The 15,936-nt window shown below is 40.9% G+C and overlaps 1 protein-coding gene across 2 annotated transcripts in view; it reads right to left on the reverse strand.

The window, feature by feature from the left end:
- The window catches only part of SORCS3 (sortilin related VPS10 domain containing receptor 3), a 502,293-nt gene that overhangs the window by 371,407 nt on the left and 114,950 nt on the right, over positions 1–15,936 (reverse strand). The gene's annotated exons all lie outside the window — the stretch shown is intronic.

The raw sequence follows: 15,936 nt of genomic DNA on the forward strand, positions 1-15,936 counted from the left end.
TTTTTTCAGCTTTGCATATAACAACGTGCTTGGGGTCGTAGAAACAACTGTAAAATATAAAATGACTCTTCCACGTTCTTGAGTCATTTTGTAACATTTTGTAACAGTTAAAAATATTCCCATTTTCTGATTTTCCATGATCTTGACTGCATGATTGAATGAATTAATGACACAATCTATTTTTAACACTAATTAAAGGAAAACTCAACACAAAACCTAAAATGCAGTTTTTTGTGGAGTTAATTTATTTATAGAGTTCAAGCATATTCCGCTGCGCTTTACAGTTGTAACAAAAAGTTCACTAAGTGATGATAAAATAGACTTCTAATTATATTCAGTGTGACATTCCCCCAATCTGACACTACAGCACTTTGCTTCATTCTCCTATTTAAAGTGACGTTGCTCATTCTTCTCATGGATTTCCCATTACTTGAATGGGATATTCATGGGGGAGGGGCATTAACCATTAATTGATTGACAACAGGACCTGTCTATCCTTTAACTGTATATAAAAGTTACTGTTTAAAATAACATTTTCAAAACGCATCTGGTCTGACGCCTGTTATTCTGACCCTCTAACAAGTATTATTTAAAGCTATATATGCAATGCGTCTTTCTCAATTTTCCCAGTTAACGTGCTACATAAACAGAAACGCATTGGCATAAACTCTGTAGCGTTGCTTTAAGATGATACGTTGTTCTGTGGCGCAGTAAGTTACCGTTATAGATACATATGGAAGCATTCTAGCCCTGGCAAATGGCTTTCCATGGATAAAAACAGCACCACCTGCTGGCCTTTAATGTAGTGCAACAATCATTACATCAAAGAAAGTAACTATTCTGTAACTTGCATAGGAAATACTAATTCTATGTAGAAAAATGCTTTAAATAAGTAGTTACAGGAAGACCACACAAGTCAATATTTGAAGTTTCTAAAGAAAAACAAAATACTTTAGTGCGTTAATACGTTTTGGTGACTTTTAGAGGCGTTATGCAAATAAATTCTAAGCAACAGAAAAATCATCAAAGGATAAAAATTCATTTAAATCCAGAGTTTTATGCTTCTGCATCTTTATTCATACAGGTAGCGCTTCCCCCAGGCAATATAGGCACATACCAGAGGATGCAGGTAGTAGTAGCAGAGAATGTGATTGTGGAGTCCTTTGTAGCACAGCTCTGTAGTGTCCCTTTATGCTTATTAATAGAGTGTAACAGTATTTCTGCACTATTGGAGATACCGGATCTCCCAACTGTCTCTCTAAAGCTTCTCAGCCCTTTGGCTAAGATCAAGGGTAATGTTTGTCCTAGGAGGGCCCCGCCCATAATGGACAGGCTACCTTGGTCCACTGGCCAAAAGGCTGGTAGCGTGAATGGCCGGAGAAGCGACCCGGGGGTGCCTGTAATCACTAGGGGAGTGGTGACCCTCACTTGAAAGCCCGGCACGGTGTGCGAATCCCACTTGTTAGCTACACATCGCTTCCTTTGTTCTGGCCAGCTGAATGTCCTGTCTTGCATGGTCATTATTTCTTTAACTTATCTTTCTCGCGTCTATCAATGGCACATTTTTTTCAGGTTTTATTTACGGATTGGAGGAGGAGCGGCTATCCTTATGGATCCCATCCCCAGCAATCTAGGGGAGGTGGTGGGTTCCTAGTGGCTCTCATTTCTTTGAAACCAGTGACAGAGGATTTATTTTCCTGAAGGAAGTATTGGCTGAACCCCCCCCCCCCCCCCCCCTAGCCTTTCTGCGAAGAGTGACTGAAGACCTTAACTTCTATAAGAGGCCTTTTGGCTCCGGGGGGGGGGGGGGCTGGGGATAAAGGGGTTCTCTGAAACCGTACCCCTGTGCACATTCTTGTGTTTTATTCATTTTTGGGGGGCACTTTGGTGAATAAAGCCCTGTCCCCGGCCTTTCAATAACCTATTTTAAAAAAAATATTGTCCTCTACAAGGCTGAAATCCTGCTGTCTCTCTTCCCCAACTGTCCCTTTATAGGACTCTAATTCCTGTCTATTTTCCCTTCCAAGTGTCTCTGTACAGGACTAAAAATCCAATGACTTTAAACTGTCTCTCTGTAGGATTAATATCACACTGTCTCTTGTCCCTTTAAATTGTCCCTCTGCACGTCTGATACCCCTGATCCTCCACCTGCCCCTCTACATGAGAGAAATGACCCCTGTCTCTCATTCCTTATTACTGACCATCTATCTATGGAACTGAACATTCCATTCATCTTCTCTAACAACTGTCCCTCTATGTACCTGAATTTAGAGATGCTCAAACTCGGTTCCCCCGAGAACCGAACATACCCGATCTTAGCAGAACCGAGTACAGAGCCAAGTCGGCTGAGTCGGCTCGGTACTGCCACACTTTTTCGGATTTGAAAACGAGGCAAAACGTCATTGTTACGTCGTCAGATCTCGGGTCTCGCGAGTTTTGGATTCCTTTTTAAGATCCAACATCACGGGGGGTGGAAGGGAGGGCAGACCCCCATTTTTCTTTTCTGCCACTGCTGTGTGCCAATGTGTCCTAGATGTGCTAGGAACTGCCGTGTGTTTGTGTCATTGCTCTGTCGCTTACCATCCAGCCAGGTCACTGCAGTCTGTGTCCGAAAGTGTATGAAAATAATATTGTGATCTGTGAGGTGGTCAAAATTGACTGCAAATGACTTGAAATTAGTGTTATTGAGGTTAATAATAATGTAGGAACAAAAAAGAGCAAAAATATGTGATTTTAGCATATTTTAGGTTTTTTTCTAAAAAATCCAAAACCAAAACACAAGAAGGCAGTTTTGCCAAAACCAAAACCAAAACACGAAGCTAATCCAGATCCAAAACCAAAACCAGTTCACGGGGGTCAGTGAGCATCTCTAACCTGAATCCCCCACTTCCTCGTTCGTCTCCCTTGACTCCTAGCAGAGGAGAAAAGCGACAATCTCGGTTGTTTGTGGGATGATTATGGTTTTAGGACCATAGTTTAATTTTCAGAAGAATAATTCACAAGTATTTTACAAACGATTTAAAAAGAAAAAAACATAATTTAAAATATGTTTTAAGGGTATACAAGGTGTTTTAAGGTGTACACTTGTTCAATTTATTGCTATATTTATTTAATTACAGACAAACTTTGCAAATAAATTTGCTGGCTCTGAAACGATGATAAATATAGAAACTTGAAATGTGTTAATAAAAGAAGATTTGCTCATCTTTTGGTTAAAGAGGATCCCTGCCAGACACTGGCTCATACCGTCAATACAATAGCAGCTAGTATCTGTATTTGCATGAATTTGTATGTTTGAGTGTACAGCCTGATCAGCTTTTCTAAAGTATGGTTCTCCCCTGAGATTTTTTCAATGATTCGGGTTTAGCTAAAACCTTAGGATTTCCCAATGTTAAAAATAAGGAGATTTTATTATCTAGGAACAACCTGCTTAGTATTAATATCAAATTATGGTTCAGAATTGATTTTGTATTTTTGCATCCCAAATTTAATTAAATATTATTGTCACTGGGAATTTGAAATGCACGTGTGCACTGGTCATGTCTGCATCACATGTAAACTGGTTACATTTGTACACTGAGAATGTGACAGTTTTAAAATATGTATCGGAATGTGGGAAATGTTTTACATTCATTCCACGTATGGCATTTCTATAGGATTGGGCTTAATGGGAAATATTTTTTGCTTGGGAGTTCTAGAAACTCAGAGAGAGAGGGCTGTGCAAATCGGGAAAACATTGTTGGAGGCGAAGATGTGTTGTATTCAGCATCGGACTGGCCCACTGGACCAGGAAAATCCTGGCCCAGATGCCTGATGTCCCCACCCTCCACTGCAAAGCTCATGCTCTGCAAAGCTAACATATCCACAAACAATGTGTGAGAAACAGGCTCAGCTCTTTGTACCTTTAAGCGTTGCGGTCATCAATGACTTCACAACGCCGCTGCTGCACTATTATTGGTGGGAGTACTAACACTACATTACACACTATTATTGGTGGGAGTACTGACACTACATTACACACTATTATTGGTGGGAGTACTAACACTACATTACACACTATTATTGGTGGGAGTACTGACACTACATTACACACTATTATTGGGGGGGTGTACTAATACTATGCATTATTATTCAGTGGGGATGCTGGGTCAGACTAGCCCACTAGGGTACTGGGTGCGCCCCACTGCATGAGGGTACCACTCTTTACCCTGTCAATTAACCTGAGACAAATTTATTCTGACTAGCAATCAGTATGTTTCTAGACTGTGGGAGACAAACGCTGACACAGATAGGGTCCTAGCGATTTGAGACAGCAATGCTAATCACTGTGCCACATGTCAGTGGTTAATTTCCGTTGTGAGAATTCTGTTACCGCCATGATGAGAAGATTATCTAAGATGAAAGTAGTGGCTGACTGTAGTGTCCTCACACTTCATTTCTGAGGAGCCAGCGTGGGCCAGTGGTAGTGTGAACACCCGAGATTATATCTGCACCAAGTAAGATCCTATATTGCTCATGTTATAATGAGAATAGATTGGTTTAATCATGCCTTTGCCAGCAGTGGAAATAAATTATACTCGTATTCATGTAATGTGAATACGAATTATATCAAGTCAGGGCTGCTTTGTGGGGAGGGGAATTATTAAATGTTAAAACTATTTGTTTACATATTGGGGAAAAGATTTATTAAATGTGGGTGCTAACGTCAGGTTGGTTTTGGGGCAAGTAGGAATAGAGGGATCACTCATTGCATAGTTCATGTCATATCCTTTTTTCCAAACAGGGTCCCAATATTCCAGGATTCACACTAACAGTTACTGAGCTCAGGACACCAGCAGCAGCAAGGAGAGAAAACCTCAAGAACAGGTAAGAGAGCAGGACAGTCACTGACACTGCCGGAAGGAAAGGAAAATCTCTCAGGTGCGGTGACTATTCTAGTTGCTGGCCACAACTCTCTGCTCTCTGGTGGCTTGCCTTGCACCTTTAGTGGAGCATGCACTATTTTGTGGGTCCTTACCATTTCTTTCCCCATTTGGTCCTTTCATGCCACATTCCAACACTGGTTGTGTTTGCATTGCACACTCAAGAGCGAGGGTCTTGGTGATTCTCCAACCTGGTGTTGGTATTTTAGCTGCTTTGTTAGAGGGTTTGTGGTTGGCTGTCAACATAGGGCTCTGGGTGTTGTGTGGATTTATGTTGTGCAAGCCAGTTTGTAATTGTATAATTTTAGGCCAGGATGTAGTTGCAGAAGCAATTTTTTGTTATTTTGCTCGTAAAAGGTGTAAAACAACAAATCTGAAGATAAAGTAAGCACAGACACAAGCTGCCAAAATAGAAGATATACCAAATCCCTTACCTTACTCATAGAAAGCTAAGCTGACAGACTTGTCTTCCTGTACTGAGAGGCAGAAAATCAGATAACAAGTATCTCCATGGGTCTCGTCTAGACATCGCAAGTAAAAAGCTCCTAAGACGTATTATGTAAACACTTCACCAAAGTTCAAAACTTTACAACATGAAAATGTCACAATACATCCACCAAACTTGGCCAAGAGAAGAAAAGGTGATTGAGAATTTGACTTACACCGTCGGGATTGTCTACTGTATAACACTTTAAACTGGCTCCAATGTTATTGTACTGTAATTTGGCTTTACAGTGACAGACTTTTACTATTCAGTATCGGAAAGGGGAGAGAGCACAGTGATGCTGATGTCAAGAAAATCTGGAGTGAAATATAAGTTACAGACTATGATAATTCACCCCAATACAAGGGCTAGGGTATGAGACATATATAAATATGTATCTCTATGCAGGGAACGTTCTGCATTCATTATGTATGTGCTATTTCTATGTCTAATGCGGCTTTAAATTAAAAGTGATAGAGGTCGCAATGACGTGAAAGTCTAGTGACGGACACCTGACTAGTCGGAATAACTTGTGCTCAGCATCCTGCTGCGATCGGAGATCTCCAACATCGGTATGGAGGTAAGTCTGCTTAGATTTAAATCGTTTATTTACAGATTCGGATTTTAAGTGGAGGACTCCTCTGTGTCGGAATTTTCCGCACCGTTAAAGCGTACCCAACCCGTCCTGGTAACTCTTATATACATATGTAAATGTATGTACATGATGTAAATGTTTATGAAATATACTTATTGCGCATGCCCTCTAAAAATACAGTGAAAGTCCCGAGCACACAATGGTCCCTACGGGTGCAGGTCTCACGGGTCTATTTATTAAAAAGTATTAATAGGACAGGGGATCTATTGCTACTTGGGCATTTGAAATGCAGGAGTGCAACGATCATGTCTGCATCATATGTAAACCAGTTGCATTTGTACACCATTAATGTGATGGGTTTTTTTTTTAAAATACAAGTACCGCCGTGATCCAGAACAAAAAGGAGAATTTCTTAATCTCTCCACGGTTGATGGCTACCGCTGGCAATATCATAGCGGAAGCTTTTGATAGGTAGGAAGAAGCACTTTGTCGAGCAAAAACGGGTGTTTCTTAATAAATAGACCCATTAGTCATTAGTATGCATGTTATCACATGTTATTAGGTCACTGTGACACATGTTCAGTGTCCGTGACGATGCTGTAAGCGCTTCCAGGGAGAGAGATCAGTGAAGGAGACGCAGGTACTCAGTATGTTAAACCAGCTCATCTCAGGCTGTAAAGCTGAGTTATTGACAAGATCTCACAGATGGGATATCTGTGAATGTCCCAAAAAAGTTGGCAATTCCCTTCTTGTTTGGTCCCTGATCACTCATAACGAACCAGTGACAGATGCTTGGGGCATTCGTCCTTTAAACACAGGCGGCCTCACTGCTTAACCTCGTTTCCCAAGAGGAGTCTGAGAAGAAAACAGGAGGCAGCTGACAGCTGGAACGATGGAGCTTCTCCCAGATTGCTGGTGCTTAGCACAGGTCATGTGATGTCAATCCATACCTCAATAATATAGATCTGCTGCAGAAGATAACGATCCTTAAAGTGACAGGTTCTTGATGATTTAGGTGAACAGTTGTAAAATACTTGATATGTGCGAGAGGGTTTTCAGAATAGGTAAATGATCTTGGGCTTGCTAGTTGTATTATCCTGTCCTTTTCTGTTCCTGGTACTAAAGAGGACAGTCAGTAGCCTTTGGACCAAGTTATGTACAGATGGAGTAGACTTGAGTTCACATACTGTGGTGCATCACTGTATCACATCTAAAACCAATTCATTTAAAATGAACAAAAGTACAAAAGATACGGTCCTGGCGCTTGCTGGACGTTCTTGGGAGCCCTGAAGTCTTCTTCATAATTATTGAACCTCTCTCCTTGAAGTTCTTAATGATCCGATAAATGGTTGATTTAGGTGCAATCTTACTAGCAACGATATCTTTGCCTGTGAAGCCCTTTTTGTGCAAAGCAATAATGACTGCACGTGTTTCCTTGCAGGTAATCATTGTTAACAGAGGAAGAGCAATGATTTCAAGCACCACTCTCCTTTTAAAGCTTCCAGTCTGTTATTCTAACTCAATCAGTATAACAGAGTGATCTCCAGCCTGGCATGCTGGCGCTTGTAGTTCTACAAGTGCCAGCATTCTCTGGCAACCATGGCTATGCCTGTGTATGTTGTTCTGTAGCTGCCAGGGCTTACTGGGACCAGTAGTGCATCTGCAGGAAAAAAATACATTTTTCAACATTACCTCTTTATTACCACTCACCCATCACACCAGGTATGTGTCTGGTATTTCCAGGGGTGGGGTGCATATTTTTGTGGACCCGATCCTCCTAGGAAATGGTCTAGGGCTGGTTGGCATAACAACAGGGGGATTGTAGGCTATATTACCTTAGCCTTGTACAGATAGTGGCTTTTTCACTGGAGACTGCACATAAGCCCAATCCTATAGAAATGCCATATGCTGAGGACACCTACAAAAGAAAAACGATTTGAGAAAAAAATGATAAGAATATACACAGACTTACCTGATCAGCGACTGTCCAGATATCCGATCATAGCAGGACACTGACAGAAACTTCATCCGAATGCACAGGTCTCCGGCCAGTAGTGCCTGACGTCAGTGCGCCCTCAATGAATTTTTATTTAATGCGGCAATGTCAGGACCACGCAAGTTAACTGTTAAGAGAGGGGTCTCGACATTGCCGTTTTAAATAAAATTTCATTAAGTGCGCACTGACGTCAGACACTACTGCCGGACACCTGTGTATTCGGAAGAAGCTGCTGTCAGTGTCCTGCTACGATCGAATATCTGGACAATCACTGATCAGGTAAGTCTGTGTATATTCTTGTCGTTTTCTTCTCAAATCGGTTTTCTTTTGTGGGTGTCCTCAGCGTTGGATTTACCAGCATCGGCGATGCGTACCCCACCCGTCTGAATACTATTCTTGTCCTACAGTCTTAATAGGGACTTATGCATTTTTTGCACACAAGCAGAGTACGAAAAAGTGTATTTTGCACAATAAAACTCCACTTGCGCCCAGTGCTACATAAACCCCTTAATTAGTGGAAGCTATATTGTAGATGGATCCTACATACAAAGCGGATGTCATACAATTTGGATTTGTGATCACTCTGCTTACAACATTTACAGAACTGCTCCACTCAATAATTGTAACCTCACAGTTACAATTCCCCAGTCTGTTAGAGGTACCAGCGGTAGGGAAAGAAGGAATAGTTTGTTTGTTTTTTTAAATAGAGATCAGTAATTTTTTATCTAACAAACAACAATACAACAAAAGTGTCAAGATAATGTTTGTTTGTGTCTCTACAAGAGCCCTGCACGGCAGTTAGGTCTCCGTTTGTATTATATTCATTCAAAAGGGTCTTCTGCGAACTCTTATTTATACGTAACACTATCAGCTAATTAGTGATAACACAGTTACTGTCATTCAAGTCACTGAGACTGAGAGAGGGATCTACAGAGGTAGCTTCTAAGCTACTATGTGGAAGCACTTATATCAGTGATACAAAAGTAAAACTGGATACTGTCTTTAGTGCAAAATATATTCTGTTGAAAATAGCAACGACAGCATTCTTGATGCTATATATAAAAATAAATGCATACATAATACAAATTATACCTTTACCATGTAAATTATAAACAAATTTGATACTACTGTTACTGTAAATTGCACCACTAGATGGCACAAATGCAAAAGTTGAGTAGAGTAACAAGACAAGAGGCGGAAGTTCCGAAGCAACAAGCTTCAGTTCCGTTTTTGCTTTGCCATTCCACACAGCGTTTGTAAATTTGTCTTCTATGGCAGTGGTTCCCAAACTGTGGGCCTAGGCTCCTTGGGGTTCCTTGGCGATCCCACAGGGGTGCCTCGGCCAGGACCAGTGGTAAAGGCAGGGGACTACTTGGTAATTATTTTGGCTTAGGGGTGACTTGAAAAAATTATGGAGACGCTAAGGGTGCCTTGAACTGAAACAGTTTGGGAACCACTGTTCTTTGGAATTTATAGTCTATGAGCAGGAATGACAACGGTCAGTTCATTCTGCTGTGTGATGGGGTAATGTCATATTCCACAAATGGAGCATGCAGAATTTCTCCGCCAAATGCAGAACGAGGTGAACGTTTCGTGCAACAGATTTTAAAATTGAATTAATTGCTAGTTGCTATGGGTTGCACATACACAATTGGTAGTAAATAAACACTGTGGTTTACGCACTTGATCCGAATTAATCGTTATTATGGTAAAAAATATAACTATCGAACAAAGATTATTACAACTACGTCAAACAGCCATTACAGCAGATTACATTGCAAAGCATAAATACATTCCGTGATCAGTCAGGATTAATATTTATGTCTTTATACCCAGTGAGCTGTCGGATTGATATATAGTGAGATATAAAGTAAGGAGTTGCAGACCTAATGCGCACCACCCAGGATTTACACTTCTTAAAGTGTATATTTTGATCTCCAGTTGGCATTTTGTTTTCCACATGATAAACCTGCGTTCAAGAATTTACCTATATATTCTGCATGGAAATAAATTGTGCCTTAATGACTTGGCTAGTGCTCAAGACATATTAATAGCTATCATTAAGCATGAGAACATTCTCTTTGACTCAGTACAGTATTTTGGATTTTTCAACACAAGCTGCTTAGCTGGTTTGCTACTTTCCAAATTACTACTCACTACTGTACAAAAGTCATTAATTTGCTGATTGAGGTCATTAAGGGTCATTCATCAAGGTACAAAACTGCCCTTTTGATGCACATACAACCGATTATAAGCAATGTGAATAGGTTCCGTTTTGTGCGCTGAAATTATACCACTGAGATTGATCAATGATGGAGATGCCACATTTAGGGAGGAGTGGCAGTTAATGTTTAGTGAGCGGCCTGCATAGTTTTTCACTAATAGGGTTTGATTTCAGTTTCAGATGAACGGTACGGATACTGCTGACCATTCCGAGTTTATTCCATCGGAGTCAAAAGTTGGACCGGGGAACAGAACAATAGAAAGAGAGCACTCAGCGAAGGATACACTAAACAAGCAAGCACAAAACACTAACTAAACTAATAAATATATATTATGATAATCCGAGAAGCAGCCAGAGAGCGAAAAACAAAAAAGAGCTATTAAACAAACCATGAGACAGTGGCTGATTTGCAATTTTCTACAGTCCCTACGTTCCCTACCTCATTGTGCGTTCACCTGGTGTGGTGGCAGCTAAAACAAGAGACAATTCAATTGTCATTCGATTGATTGTTCAGTGACTCTGTAGAACTCCGCTTTACTGCTGTTGTTCTAGATCACTCTGCTGAGCAGGAGCATTTTAGTACTAGTAGTGGCAGAGTACTTCTACGACCAGTGAAGGTCATGTAAGGAGAAGGTCTGAGATGAGGTTCTCCAAAAAAATGCTTTATGATCTTTCCCAAAGTAAGATGTCTTTGAAGCATTAAAGGGAAACATGATGACAATAATAATGATAGTGAAAAAAGAGAATAGTCAACATCACATTGACCACCTACAGTGGAAAGAAAAAGCTCAGTCCATGGGCACCTCTTACTACCACGGCTGGAACTAGATTGCTCAAAGCACGTGGCCACCAAGGTCACGTATCATCTGTAACTTCTCATGCATCTCCTCCTAGCTCTAAGTATAGGCCTGTGTGAGGATACCGGGTTTAACGTAACCTTCTGCGCCGCAGAGCTGGCCTACTGTGGTACCTATCCAAGGTTCAAAATCACCCAGGCAAATATCCGAAATAAAACAAATAAGTTTATTTAACAGAATGTTAGCACAAAACAGCAACAAACATATTTAAATAATAACTTGCAACAAATAACACTACAGTCTGGCACAGATAACATACAGGGTACAATGAAAACACCTCACCAGTATCCTTGTCACTTTCAGGGACTGCTGTCTATCAATCCAAGCTTCTCCCCTCTCTCCTTTAAGGCTACCAGCAAAGGTAGTGGCCCTAAGTCACTGTCACTCCGCTTTCGGCAGACACACAGCTCCCCAAGACCTGGAGAGGTAGATCAGGGCAACAGCAGTACTCCAGGGACCGATTGTCCCTTTCCTGTCAGGGGCAGAGATCTATATCTCAACGCCAGCCTGACTTCAGCTATCACTTGGTAGTGAATGCCAATTTGCTGTCCTCTAAAGATCTCTTTTAAGCCCAAAAAGACCTCATTAGCAATTTCAGGACCTGCCTGATTGGTCCTTTTCTGTGTTTACCTTTTCACAGGTAAACATACAGCCAAAGGGATAGCAGATGAGTCATTCCTGATTTAATTAGGAACAGGTATTGTTCTGTGGCTATACAGTAGAGTTTGTTAAAACAGGAGAGATCACAATCAGACACATTTACATTTAAATACACAATGCAGTCTTCTATAATTAAACACAGAGCTCAAAGCTAAACAAAGACAAGAGACCCCCTGGTGTGATGTACATTCATACAGGACTGGTGGACAATGATCCTTTTGCCTAGACTGAAACAATGGCCTAGTTTGCAAGATAACGATACATGCTGGCAGACATTTTAACTAATTTCAAAGTAGAATATATACAAGTCTAAATATGACTGAGAAATATGGGGAACCAGAGGGCTAGAAAAAGTATATGTTTTTATAGTCCGCAGTTTGTGAGAATCGAGGTGCAGGCAGGTTGAGGCGATATTAATACCTCGTTTCCCCACAGCCTGTCTCCTCCAAAACAGACACATCCACGAATCAGAAGAAGATCCAAGCGGGCCTTCATGTCATCCTGAGGACAGTGTACGGGGGTCCATGAGATGTATAGCTGGCATTTCAGAATATGACACTATTATATCGGATGATGATCATGTTGACATGGATGAGGATGATGAGTGAATTGAGGATGATGCCCATGCAACCCTAATCCAAAGTCCAAAAAATCTTTTCTATTCCAAGGACCATACAAGGAACATCCTATCGTCATCAGTTACTACTTGGACATATGGCTTGAAGAGAGCCCTGCACGCCATTGAAATTATAATAGAAAAGCATGAAACAAAAATCTAATTATAGGTGCTCATTTTCTTGTAACAAAATTAGTTTACATATGATGAATACCTCTCAACTTCTTAAAAACCTATTTGGATGATATATCCCCTTAGATCTACATTGGGACAGTATCCCCCTACTATGCACTCGACATCACTTTACACAGTTCATACTCCTTTTGATAGGTAAAATTATATCTGCAAAGCCTCAACCATGTAATAAGGGAACACAAAATTTGTTTCCACCAAACTGATACAAGAAGACACCAATAACCTCAGGCGGGTGCCCAGTAGACAAGGAATTATAACCCACATAACCAATAAATCAGCCCTCTCTCTTTCCCGTGTGACCACACTTACTGGCAGCAAGAATGTTCAGGCCTATAAAATTTTACTCCGAAAGAAAATGACTTTAGTTCATTAAACCCTATCTAAAGATCTTGCCAAGTTTAAATGAGTAGAAGTGCTTTGCATATGTGGAAGGAGAAATATGTGGCTTTGTTTCCAGCCATTTAGAGTATAAATGTATCTGACTCTGGTGCAGTGAATGAAGAAGGGGATAGTGTAGAAGGAGGAGAAGAGAAGGAAGAGTCCTGTGCAGACGTATGAGAGAGTGAGCATTGTGATTGCTTTGTGCAGAGATAGGAGAGTCCAGTGCTTAACTGCTCCACAAATGATCTCATCGCTCGGCCCTCCTGCCCCACGCAGACGCTGAGGTTATTATAGTTTATTGCTGCGGCTGTCCGTGCATTTGTACGTGCCATTAATAACTGATTGTGCCCAACAAAATGTTGGCTCTGACCCACCGGAATAACAAGAAATGGCTGGAACCAATAGTACTCTAAGATAAAGAAAAGAAAAGAAGTTAATAGACCACTAATCCCAATATTAACATATTCTGATGAGAACCATAAAAGTAAAATACACTGTTCAGTGTTACCCTGATGATTTCACTGCATCTGTGTTAGAAAGTAAAGTGTTACAAACCTGCTCCATTCTAAGCAGCTGAAGCTCCACCCACTTCATTAAGACAGAGTCCTGATGGGATCTCATACAGATCAAAGACATGAGATCGCAGACATTATGGGTCCCGCACCTCTGTATGAATCCACCAATTCACACACCGCTGTATTAATCCACCAATCCACACACCTCTATATGAATCTACCTGTGCATTTCTGTAAAGCAGGTGTACAAAGCTGTCAGTCACTCTGTGTCTGCTGTGTTAGAAAAGTTCCTCCCCCACCTGACAATCTACCTACAGAGCAGTGAAAGAAGGCACAGTGAGTGTAAAGACTCCAGTTATTTCAAGTATAACATGTAATACATTATTTATATCATTAGGATAGGTTGTTTATTTTTAAATCATTGAAACTACTTATTGAATAGTATAAATATGGGACTGAAAAGTACAGACAGAGAGATAAAGAAATATTTTTATTAAAACTTTCAGGCAGACACGTACAGGGTGTAACACCCTATGAAAGGTACACTGTACCCAGCCCATACATTGGCAGTCCATTGGTAGCCAAAATGCCCGGACCCCATAAAGAAATCCTCAGTCATTGGCCAGCACATTGTACCCACCTATTTCTAAGCACACTGCACAAGACCCCGTTGCACAGACTTCATTGTTTGACACATTGCATGGACCCTTTGTAAGGCAAACTCCATGGACACATTGCCTACAGTGCAATTGTCTGATACTAACAAGGGGGGAAACAGTTATATATAGATATAGATATAGAAACACAACCTTTTTGGCCTCTCAAAATATTGACTGTCCCTCTAAAAATGAAATTTCTGATGGGCTTGATGTCCGTCCATTTATAAGACGAGATAAAAACTAGAGATGCTCAGGCTCGGTTCCTCGAGAACCGAACACACCCGAGCTTAGGGGATCCGAGCACCGAGCCGAGCCGACTCGGTTCTTTCGCGCGCCCTTCGGAAAAAAATGAGGCAAAACGTCATTGTTACGTCGTCGGATCTAGGATCTCGTGAGTTTTGGTTTCCTTTCTAAGATCCAACATAACAGTGGGTGGGAGCATTTTTCTTTTCTGCCACTGCTGTGTGCCAATGTGTCCTAGATGGGCTAGGAACTGCCGTGTGTTTGTGTCATTGCTTTGTCGCTTACCATCCAGCCAGGTCGCTGCAGTATTTGTCCGAAAGTGTATGAAAATAATACTGTGACCTGTGAGGTGGTCAGAATTGACTGCAAATGACTTGAAATTAGTGTTATTAAGGTTGATAATAATGTAGGAGCAAAAAAAGAGCAAATTATGTGATTTTAGCATATTTTAGGCATTTTCCTAAAAAATCCAAATCCAAAACCAAAACACACGAGGGCGGTTTTGCCAAAACCAAAACACAAAGCTAATCCAGATCCAAAGCCAATACCAAAACCAGTTCACGGGGGTCAGTGAACATCTCTAATAAAAACCCTACCTACGATATGTGTAACATATTCATATTGTAGTTCTAGCACATATACAAATCTGTGACTTCCTAGGAGGTAGACGGCTAAAAGCCTGAGGAGAGATAATATAACGCCACAGAACCAAAGGACAATCCTTCCCAAACAGTATAAACATTTTCCTTCCAGTTTCTCTTTGGGCAAACCTAACATGACCTTATTATAACCTTAATAGCGGAAAACAACTGGTGTTAAGCTAAAAGATTTGAAGATATCATCACCATCAGCTTCCTGCGGATTGTACACAGTATGAATACAAGACTTCACAGTGATTAGAGGCTCTCGTCCGCTCTAGGGCAACAAGGGCAATTTCCGACCAGCTGTGGGGGGAACACAGAAAGAAAATATTCCAGGGAAAGTGATAACGGTAAAGTGCTGTCTCCAATCTGTGGAACACGCAATGGAACATGGAAGCGAAAAGGAACAGAATTAATTAAAGGAATATCCTGCAGTTTCTGTGAGAGCTGCAGATTCTCAGTCAGGGATTAATATGTACCTTGTTTTTTTTTTAGGGGGGGGGGGTCTGATTTAAGTATTAATGAACTGCAAGATGTGTGATTCGAGAAGTAATTGAAACGGGGCAGCGGTCTAGAGAGGTTAGTAATTGACAAGTCTCAAACTGTTAATGCACAGAGTACGAAAGGACGCTATGAAGTTGTCGGTAGATATATTGGGCCTGAGTCATTAAGGTGAGCAAAGCAAAAAAAAAAGGAGTAACTTTGGTCCTGGACAAACCATGTTACAATGTAAGGGGTGAAAATTAGTTTATTATTTTGCACACAAGAAAAGCACTGACTGTTTTCCATGTAGGACACAAATACTTGATAGCTTTATTTTTACACTGAAATTGATCTAGGACATGCCCTACACCAACTATGAATCTGGCCCCACATTTTAAATTTACCTCCCCTCCAATGCAACATGGTTTTGTCCAGGTGCAAAGTTACTTTTTTTTTCTGCTTTGC

This window comes from Mixophyes fleayi, chromosome 6 (assembly GCF_038048845.1).
Source record: "Mixophyes fleayi isolate aMixFle1 chromosome 6, aMixFle1.hap1, whole genome shotgun sequence".
NCBI lineage: Eukaryota > Metazoa > Chordata > Amphibia > Anura > Limnodynastidae > Mixophyes > Mixophyes fleayi.